This window comes from Motacilla alba, chromosome 1A (assembly GCF_015832195.1).
Source record: "Motacilla alba alba isolate MOTALB_02 chromosome 1A, Motacilla_alba_V1.0_pri, whole genome shotgun sequence".
Lineage (NCBI taxonomy): Eukaryota > Metazoa > Chordata > Aves > Passeriformes > Motacillidae > Motacilla > Motacilla alba.
The window spans coordinates 66080279-66091165 of record NC_052031.1 but is presented as its reverse complement, the minus strand read 5'-3'; the positions used below and the strand labels follow the sequence as shown (position 1 = coordinate 66091165).

Genomic DNA, 10887 nt, shown 5'->3' with positions numbered 1-10887 from the left:
GAAATCAAGCCAAAAGGTCTTGTGTTATCCTTCTCCATTCTGTTATTCCTGTTCCCCCCCACTTCAGCCTTCCCTCCCTTCTTCCTTTTACAGTGACTAATGGCAAAAAAAAAAAAAAAAAGAAAAAAAAAAGAAAAGAAAGAAATGGTCAGTGGAACTTGTACTGGACAAAATTTGAGGAAAGAAAGATAAAACTATCAAATATCACCAGGATATCTTCAACTTTTGTGACTGTAACCCTCAACATAGTTTTTTGGAGGAGGAGAATTCCTTTTGCAATGGGAATTCTTCTTGGCTCTCAAACGTTCTTTTGTCCTGGGTGATCATGGTAGCACTTGGGCAAAGGACAATGATCTACTGTATCTTCCAATGAGCTGGAGGTGCAGCCATACCCTCCCTGCAGCCCTCATCTTAGCTTTTGGGCTGGAGAGAAGACATGCCCACCATAGCCCTAGTGCAGGGCTTAACTACCAAGGACTGGAACCCCAGCACCGTCCTGAGCAAAGCTCTTGATTTCCCCTGTGCAGTTATTGCAGTTTGCCAAGGGTCAGGAGATGAAAAAGGGGACTGAACTGGAGGAAATGAAATCTCTTAGAAGAACAGGGATTTCTCAGATCTTATCTGTGTGAGTTATGGATATTCTGCAGTGGCTGTGTGGTTTGTGCTGGAACCTGGGGACTTCCCTAAGATTTTGCTTCCCTGGTGTGTGGCAAGAGGGGTTTGCTCAGGTACTTTCCCCATCTTGAGGAGAGGTGAGACTTGCACTGGTAGAAATAAGAGACATGAGCCAAGTGACTTAGTTGCACAGTCAATGAGGGCTGGAAAAGAGACAGCTGTCGTGAAGGCATATAGAACACATCAGGTCTTCTTGCAGTCCTTTGCTTCATCAGGTTGCATGTGCTTACCTATGGTAGCCTCTTACTAATTAGCTAAATTGTGTTTGAATGGGAGAAGAGGGGAGTAATGTTCATCAAAGGAGAAGATAAAATGATAACTTATTTCAAAAATTAAAGATCAAAATTTAAGACTCGAGAGGCTGAGGAGATGTGCCTATGTTGCTATCCAGTTCCCATGCAGGGTTGCAGGAATAATCTTGAGATATTAAAGTGAAAGACTTTACTCCTGAACCTGCCAAGGGAAGAGAAGAAATGCACTTAACAGTGCATGGATGGACAGTGCAGAGGTTATTTACTTCATATTGTTTTTTAAACCCACAATAAGTCCTTGCCCCTTCAACTGCTTGTGGACCATGATCCTGGCTCTGGTTTGAATCCCTGACCCACAACTGCAAAGGAGGACATGAATTTTCAGAACAGTCTGTTCTGGTTTGTCAAGTCCGAGCTTGGACAGCTATGTGGAAAGACAAGGGATTCCTAGGGAGAAATGCTTTCAGTTTCTGTGCAAAGCCAGTTGTGGGCAATTCCATCCTGTCTTGGTTTTGGTGACATGCCAAAACCATTTTGTTAAATGGCTTTTTGATTTTTTTTCTGCTGTTTTGCTTAGGTTTTTTTACCGGCTGTAGAATAGTTTCCTGCCCAGCCTGGGTTACAGCCAGGATGGGAGCTGTGGACTAGGATGGCTGGTTTGGACCAGAGGCATGCTTACCCTCGATCGTTATTTGCCAGTGGCCACTTTTCCAAAACACGCTTTATTGAGTGTGCAGCTTTTGTTGTACCAGGGTGTAGATAGTGATCTCTGGAGGAGGATGGGAGATTACAGGCCATCTGGTGCCTTTATGAACCTCGTATTTCAACAGGACCTGAAATAAGCTTCTTTTTCTCACGGAGAAATAAACCCTCCCTCAAGCATAAAAGCAACCTGTCACTTTCACATATCCTGGAGAAGGGCCATCACTGTAACATGAGCTTCCTCCACACCTTCTAACTTTGAAGTGAGGATGACCTGAGAGCTGGAACTGGGGTTTCTTAATCAAGCTCTCCAGAAGCAGAGATCTTTATGCTGGAATGCTTCAAGCAGCATGCACGTGTGTCCAGGAGCTGCTGAAGAGAGATCCCATCAGTGGCAGGGCACAGCAGTGTGAATCAGTAACCCTGGATTAGCTGGGATGGTGGGAGGCAGCCTGGCAATGGGAACTGGCTGGTGCTGGGGCTCAGAATGGTGGGGAAATCATGCCCCAGCAGTGTTAGTTTTTTGTGCAGTGCTTTTGGATGAGGTTGTGGTTGATGGTTTTGTTGATGCATGCATCAGTCAAGGAACAGGGAGATGGTGGGGTTCTCTCTTCATGCTCCAGGCAATCCTGTCTCATGTATGTCTGTCTCTCATCACCAACACTGGGCTCTCCCACCCCAAAAATGCTTTTGCAGGGCTCAGCTTTACACCTTCTTTACAGCTGCTTTACACCTTAGCTAAAGCATAAATTACCAGCCAAGTAAAACAGAGGCTCAGGAGCAGCCTCCAGCTGTCCCATCCCATAAACCGCCTTGTCCAGGAGCCCAAGCATGGGAGTCTGTCTCCGCAGAGGCAAGCAGGGTGGTCAGGCACAGTCAGTTTTTTTCAGAACCTCTGGGTGGAGGAAATTTGAACACTTTCAGAGCATATTCATTTTACAGTGTTTAGGCTGAGAAAATAATAGGATTTTTTTTTTCTTTTTATGAATTACCTGCCGTAATCAGATTTCAAAAAGTTATTTGGTGCCTAATTTTTTTTTTTTTTTTTAATATGACAACCACTCCAGCCTCTTTTGAAGTACAAGACAGGGGGTGGCATTTCCCTTGCATTTGGGAGTTTTTGAGCTGTCTCACTTTCTATGGTCAAGGGAAGCAGCAGCAAAACCTTTGCTGTTTGGCCTTGGGGCACCTGTGAGGCTTCATGTGAAGAGGAGAAAAGTGAAAGGGGGCTGGTGCCTTTTGGAAAGTTGGAGGTTCAGAACATCTTAGATCAGTATCTCCATGTGGGTGTGGTTGTGTGTGTTTTAGGGCATCTGGGGGAGAATTGTGCTTTGGTAGGTTTTGCCTTAATGACATCACTACGGTGACCTTGTGACAGGGGCTGGTGGGTAAATGTGTTGCTGTCAGCATTTTGAGTTTGCCAGGCTCTGGACTTTAAGTAGAGGTAAGTTTTAATCTTGGCTCCAAAAATTTTTCCCTCTCTGGAAGGAAGGGAAGAGTGTTTTAGTGACCGTGGGCAGAGGTGTCAGCAGCACCTTCTGGTTGTTCTGGCCCTTGGGCAGGCTGACGTAGGGCACATCGAGCGATGGCAAAGCAATTTCCCATCGTCCAATCCTATCAATAAATGCAATTTCCCTGGAGGGTGGGGCTGTGTGCAACTCTATTGCTGCAGACAGGGGCTGGTTCTGGTTGTGTGCATCACACGGCCAAGCAGCAGCAAGGCTGCAGGCTGGAGATATTTCCCCTCCCAGTGGAGGCTCTGTCCCTTCTGATGTGGCAATAAATGAGGCTGTCCCTGTGTGGCACTCCACAGAGGAGCCAGGCCTTTGCTCTTCCTTATCCCCAAGGCCTGTGTACTTACCATGATGGAGCACCTGTGGTGGACAGTGGTTATGCTGCCTCTGTCAGTAACCCTCATTTGCATCTCATACCCAAATCCGTCCTCTTTTTCCGCTGCATCTGTCACATTTTCCCCACACTCCTGTGCTTTTGAGGTCAAACACAGCCATGTAATAAGGCTTCTCCCTGTGGGAAGGCATTGCCATAAGTTTTGGGAAGTGGCATAAGCTCCATCAGTATAACTGTGCTTATGCTGATTTAAAGCATCTACCTCAGAGCTTTTATTAGCATAAGCCTCTTAATAAAGAGGGAAAAAATTGTAAGAGCTACACCAGTGACGTAACTAGACACATTTAGTGGGCACATTTACTTTAAAATTAGGTTGGTTTCCCAGAGTATGTGATTTCAGTTAAATCTTCCAAAGTATGTGAGGACACTTCTATTTATGTTCCATTCATACTAATTTTAATTTATATTAAGTCCATCAGGATCAAGTCTGAGCCAAGCTGGATGCAGTGTTACTGCTCACACTGGTTTTGATGGATTAGAAGCAATAGAGCTAAATCTTTCCAGTCCTTTGTGAGTCCCTTGCAGTTTCACTGACAAAAAGATGATCATGTTTTTTTTAAACTACATTTATCAAAACAGCCTGCAGGCACAGGCACACTTTCATCAATGTGACTATGTCCACTTGTTATCCAAGTGGTATTAAAGCTGGAATAATCATGCTTCAAAGTGGACTGCTCTGGTTTAGTTTAGCCTAATTTGTTTTGATTTAGATGGGCAACACTGGCTGGGTAGACAAGACCTAAGAGAACACCCTGCAGTAGGTAGGTACTGCTATTACTCAAGTCCTACCAGGAATCTTCCATGCAGAAATTCCATGGCTGGTCTGTGATTGCCCTCACTTTCTGGTTCCCGTGTGCTCCTTGTGCTCCTTGTTGCTGTGCTGGGCATGTCACAGGGACATAGCACACCTTGTGTCACTCAAACACCTCTTTGGCAGGGAAGATAGCTGGGAAGAAGGGGCTGAGGGGAGACTCTGCCATGCTTAAAATCTTCCTCCAAACTGCACCAGGGACACCAGTGGTACGTGGCCTCTGGGGCCACCCTGGAACCTCTGTGTCCGTGTGTCACCTGGACCTCGGGCATGCTGGCACTCTGGGGACTCCAGCCCTTGGAGCATGTCTGGAGAAAGCTGAAGGCAGGTGCCTTTCACCAGGGCTTAGAGATGAACCAGCAATCAGCTTGGGAGCTTGCTGGCTGCTGCTGGGAGGCAGGTATTGGTAATTAAACCTCAGGCTTTGGAAGGGCAACTCAGGTGTGGCTTTGCCCACCAGGAAACTGAATCTGTGTCACAGTGAGATGCTGCAGGTGTCAGCCCCACCAGGAGAGAGGGCTGGGCTACCCACAGGAATGGGCCATCCTCAAGCACCAACACCAGCTGTGCTGTGCCTGGGGAGGGGGACGTGATGGTGCAGAGGGCTGAGTTTTCACTGTGCTTTAGCTGTTGACAAAAGCCACAGACATGATAATGTGTGTAGCAGTGTGCTTCTCTCAGAATCATCCATGTACATCCTTATTTATTTCAATCAAATGGAAAAAATGGTTACACACCTAGAAATGCTTTATCCATGCAAACTGGAGGTGAAGGCTCTTCATCGAAAAAAAAGTAATTTAGAAAATGCCATAGAGACATCTTTAAATGCATGGATTTTATTTTAGTGGCCTTTTCTTTCTTTTCTACTTAATATCCCTCTCCTCCCATAAGACATCTCAGGACTTGTCAGATTGATCATCTTCATTTTGTGCTGGGAAACTCTTGGTCCTTCGGGTCTTACTTGCTGACTGAAAACTCAGTGCTGATAAATCTTTAGCAGAGGAAGTTTTTTCTCCAAGGTGTTTCTCAACCACATGAGTTATGGTAAGGTGCACAGGACAAACAACACAAAAAACACTGAGCCTAACAGAACTTGGCTGTTTCACACCTGACAAAATCTTACTGCCACAATATCCAGTGACATTATCTCACTAGTTCTCCCTGTCTCCAGAGTATTCCAGGAGAAAGAAAATGAATAGGCACACATTGAACTAAAGTGCTTCAACCCAATCTATTTTTCATTGACAGGTCACTTTTAATCTCCTCCAGTGGTGGAAATTCCTTTTCTTTTCTTGTATTTATTTTCAGTTTTGTGCTTGCCATATTTCTTTTACATTTTTATTCCTTCATTGTGTTCTGTTTTGTTTGTGCTGTTGACAGCAGGAGAGATTTAAAAAATGCCCAGACTTTGAAGCAAGTCATCTACAGATGAAATTGTTCCTAAGGGCTCCTAGCAGCTGCAGGGACAAGTGGCATAAATGCAGATTTAATACCAGTGGCTGAAGGTAATTGTAAATAAAAGTACTCTTTGTGAAAAGAATTGGACAGGTTTCCAGATGAATAATAGTTCAAAGAAGCTGTGTGCCCTGGAAACATGGCTGGCAGCCTGTGGAGAGCTATAAATATGTGAGGCAAGACCTTTCCCTATGCCAAAGGACAAGCTCATCCCAGCTTGACCATGAATGCCCAAGATGGGGAGTACCAGAGGTTCTGGCAGTTTTCCTGGGGACAAGGGGTCAGTGAGGATGGCAGGTGATTATGTTACCAGATATTAACAGTCCAGCCACTGGTGACAAAGAAACTCTGGACACCACAAGGGGAGTCTTCAACAGGCCACTGGGTTGGGAGTCATATAAGGTAGCTGGGAGGAATTGAGCACAGGAATTGTCCTGTTTTGCCTACCCTGGTCTCACATCTTTCCCTGCCTATTCCCTACTGGCCATCCTTTAGGATAGGATGGCGTGGGTATTAGGAGCTCTGAGCCTGCTGAGGGAGGAAGGAGGCCAGCCAGCTTGGCCCCCACTGCAGGTTGGCAGGATTGCTGAGGTTCCTGAGGAGGAGGCCATGCCTCACATTGGGCTCAAAAAGGCAATGCCTGCCAGCTCTGCTCTGCTGGCCAGCTTTGCTTCCCTTTGGAGGTGGTGGACTTTGTGGGCTTAGTCACCAGAGCCAGGCAGCCTCATATCTCATAACAGCTCTTTTCAGTGAGTGCAGCCCTATTCCTCTGCAAATTATCCCTGAGTGATTATACTTCTGCTTATTTTGCAATGATTGTGTTAATGATTTTTGCAAATGAATTTGAAACCAAGAGATGTCTAGCCTGATTATTTGGCTGCTTTCACCACTGTCATCACATCCAATAGCTGTTATTTAGAAAACACTCTTTGCACTTGTGTTTACTCACACAGATTATATGGTGGGGTTGGGCTCTTTTGCTGGATATTTCCCAAGCCACCAAAAGCTTTGGAGGTGGCAGCCCAAGTGCTTTGAATGCAAATACTGAAGCCAGTGAGTATTTATCTGAGTATCTGCCAAGCTCTCATTTTCTGGGAACACACTGGTGAATCAAAATTTAGTCTCATGAACATTTATGGAAAACAACCAAGAGACCAGCTCCAAATCCCATCCTTTCAAATGAATTCTGCTTCTCTTCTAAGGCATGTTCCCAAATTCATTTGGGCTTACCAGTCAATGCCTAGTTCTTGCCAAGTATGAAATATCCATGTACTATCTTCTTTTCTTGGTCCAACTTCCCTTTTTTTTTTTCTGGAAAAGCAGGGGTTGCTCAGACTGGTGCTGAAAGATATTATTTCTCTCCAGCACATTTTATACTCACAGCCTGCTTCTGCCTATAACTCGCACAACAAATATGATACAGAAAACACTTGTGGCTTTCAAATTCAGTTTTTACTCGTTCAGTGGAAAAGGTCACTTTCTGGCCTGTTTTCTTTCCAGACCAGAAGTGCATGAGGTGGGGAGGTGGTTTGCTGTGCTTCCTGTGAAGGGAGTCTGCCTGTGGTGGAAACTGGTGTTCCCAGTGGACCCACTGCACTTCTCAGGTGTTCCTTAGTCAGGACTCTTTGGAGAGCTGTGAAAACACATAGAACAGGCTGGTTCCCTCAGGCCTGAGATCTCCACCTGCCCTGCAAGCAAATTGCTACTGTCTCTCTCTATCTTTTTATTTTAGGAGGTGTCACATCAGCAGTTGGTCTTGAGGAGAAATTGAAGACTGAGAGAGAACAGTGATGGATGGACTAATGCCAGACTCAGGAAAGGGTGAGCTATGATATCTTGATAGCTGAAGCTTCACTCTTTCTGACAAAAGGGGGCCAGGAGCTTTGCTGCTGGCTCCCCCCTGAAACTCCCTGCAGGTACCTGCTTTGATTTGGTTGGTTTGGCTGAAGCAATTCTCAATCTCCCATTAACACAGCATTGCATTCAAAAAGCCCCCACCCCGCTTGAGCTCTGTGGCAACTGCAAAGCAAGGTGGGCAGATGAGGGAGAGCTGAGCCTCCCACATCCAGGGCTGTGCCTGCACACTTCCCAGGAGACAGGGCAACATGCCTTTGCCAGCTCTGCATTCACCAAGGGTTGCTTCATAGAATCATAGAATGGTTTGGGCTGGAAAGGACCTTAAAGGTCTTCTAGTTCCAACCCCACCACCACAGAAAAAGCTTTCCAAGACAATGTGAACCTTAGTTCACCAGGAAGGGATTTGATCTGGTCCCTGTGGGACTGAGCTGGCAGCAATTCCAGCAGTGTTCCATGGCATGGTGGGCAATAATGATTTCCCTGTTCTGCACTACACGCTCCCTGTGCTTGCAGTTCTGGCCAGTGCAAGCTGTGCTCCACTGCAGAAATACAGAATGAGTTTCCTAGGGAGCAAAGGCAGCACATGTTCACTGGCTGATTTTTTATCCCAGCTAAGAGCCTAAATGAAAGATTTCTGAAACAAATTTTACTCCATTGGCTGCTAAATAAGAGGTACTCAAGCTCCCAGAGTAGTGTGGGGGACACAGACTCCCTGAAGAGGAGAGGGATGAGAATGATCTGTCAGACCCATAGCTTTCTTCCAGAAGGGATTGCCACTCACTGCATTTGCTTCAGATCACAGAGGATGCCTTTTTGTCAGGATGCCTCCAGTGTGTGTGCTGGAGAGCCACTCAGCTCTCAAAGCCCCCTGGGTTTACCCAGTAAAAATAATTTTCTTTTTCTAATTTCTCTCTTGCCAGCCTTCCTAGCACCACTGTCTTTCTCCTTTAAGGGTCAAAAAAGCCTGATGGGGGTCTTACTGCTTCCTCCATGCTCCTCCAGTGACCACTTAGTCTGAAATGTGATCTTTAAACATAGTCTGTTGGCAGGATAATAGCACAGACGTAGGTGGCAGCACAAGCAGCAACCTCCACAAAGCTATAAGGCAGCAGGTTTTCCCTCCCATCCCTACGGGGCAAGGGCTTTGGCCCATGAGCTGTGTAAGGTTTAGCTCTGATGGGTTATTGCCTGATCCGAGAGGGTAGGGAGGACCTTTAAGGGAGAGTTTTGATAGCAAGGAATAAAAACTGTGGTATTACCTTGGTGCCCTCAGCCCACCTAAGCCTCCATGGAACTGGTGCAATGTCACAAATGGGGTGAAGCCAGCCTTTGTTTGCATGTGGGGGCAGGAGGGGAGTCAGGACACCATGTTGTCTCCTCAGCACTGAAAGCCACTAAATGTACTTTTGTCATTTTAAGCATCCCTACCTCTGTTTTAACACAAAGAGAGGAGCTGGTGAAGTGTTAAGTTGTCATCTCTGGGGAGAATTATGTTTTAGCTCACTTGGGCTCCTTCCCCTGCCTCTCTGTCAATGCTGCCTCTAACAAGGTGATGCTCACAGCATCAGCAGTTCCCCCATGCTGCTTTTGAGAGCGACTTCTCTCTACTCCCAGTGGATGGAAATTATTTTGGGCCCCAGAAAGGAAAAGAACATGAAGGTTCCACACAAGCTGTTTTAGAGTCAATGAGAAGATTTACACACTAAGCAACTGGTTACTCTCACATGGCTCCTTTCCTTGGCTGATGGTTGGTACCTGCCACTTCAAGTGAGAAGTATTCATTTTCCTGTGGCTGGCCCCTCCATCCCAAAAGCCTGACCCACAGCCAGTAATGCACTTGACCCTTGCAGGAACTGCTGCAGCAATATGGGTTCAACCAACCCCTTGCAGCCCACTTGCTGGATGTCTCCCCCTTCTTTGGCATCAGGCTCTTTTGCTTTGTCCTCCTTCCTGCCCATGACCTTGGAGCCTCTTCTCTCCCAGTGGCTGTGATTTTCCAGTGGCTGTGGGACCCCCCCGCCCCACACCCGCGACATGCAGGGTGTTGATTTGACTGGACATGAGCGCAAAGCTCATTAAGGACTCGTCGATAGTGCAGTGTGGGGTGAGGCAGAGGGAGAAGGGCCCTGTGGCAGGAGGGGCTCACATCTCCCCTGTGTGTGTGGGAGCAGGTCTGGATGTGCATCCCTGGGCTGGTGGCTCTGTGAGCAGCTCTGCGTGCCCCAGGGACCCACCACCGGCTGGCACCGTGAGGCAGGTGAGTCCACTGGGACAGCAGTGTCTGGTTGGGGTGTGAGCACTGAGGGCAGAGAAGGGAATGTCAAAGGAGTGGTGGGAAAGAGCCACCTGCCTGCACTAGCATCCCTGGGGAAGAGTGGTGCAGGTGCTGGGCTCTCCCCCATCCATACTGGGCTGGATGTGGGGCTGAGTGGAGCAGCACTCTGAGGACAAGGCAGGATGCAGGATTGTTTCTGTCTTCCAAAAGGTGATGGAGGGCTGAGCAAATGAGGACAGCCCTGCCCGGAGCTCCACTGGGGCAGTGTGAAGTGGAGCAGGTATTGCCCAGCTTTTCCTACAGCTGCACCATCACAATGCCAAAATTTCTTCTGTCAGTTGCCATTGCAATGTCCCCTTGGTCAACACCAGTTGCTGGGAAGGCAGCAACTTTCGCATCTGTCACTCCCATGCAGAGCTAACTGGATTCCCATTGGTGTTAACAGGCAAGCGCAGCAACCAACCTCCAAAACCTGTTCACTGAGCAAAATCCTGGGCTGAAGAAGTTGTTTCTACTGCAGTAGAGAGGTGGGATATGAACCATCTCTCCCCCGTGCTGCAGTGGGGGTGGCTGGGAAGGATCTGCAGGTGCTGCTCCCTGCCCTGCTGCATGAGCAACCCCCTGCTTCCATCCAGGGAGCTGGAACTACCAGGCAGAGCAAGAGGGGAGATGACTGTCCCAGAGCATGATCTGAAAATGGTACTGGGGTCCCTATGATTGGAAAGCTTCTCACAGTGCCTGTGGGCTGGGAAAAAAAATGTAGTGAGTGCAAATGATAGCTCAGTAAAGATGCTGTATCAGCACTTACGTGAAAAACTTGGGCAAGCTTCTCTGGGGAGGGTCTCCAGTGGGTAGAACTGTGAATGGGTTAGGTGATACACACATAAGAGGCATGGGCTCAGCTGCCCCTCCCTGGGGCTGGGATTGCCCTCCCCAGCCTTATATGTTTCAGC

General features: G+C 47.3%; 1 protein-coding gene across 1 annotated transcript in view; it reads left to right on the top strand.

The window, feature by feature from the left end:
• Positions 1–9755: 9755 nt before the first annotated feature.
• LOC119708790 (sodium- and chloride-dependent GABA transporter 1-like) overlaps positions 9756–10887 on the top strand; it is a 45797-nt gene continuing 44665 nt past the window's right edge. The window contains exon 1 of the mRNA XM_038155628.1: positions 9756–9916. The gene's annotated coding sequence lies outside the window, so the exon portion shown is untranslated. The remainder of the gene's footprint in view (positions 9917–10887) is intronic.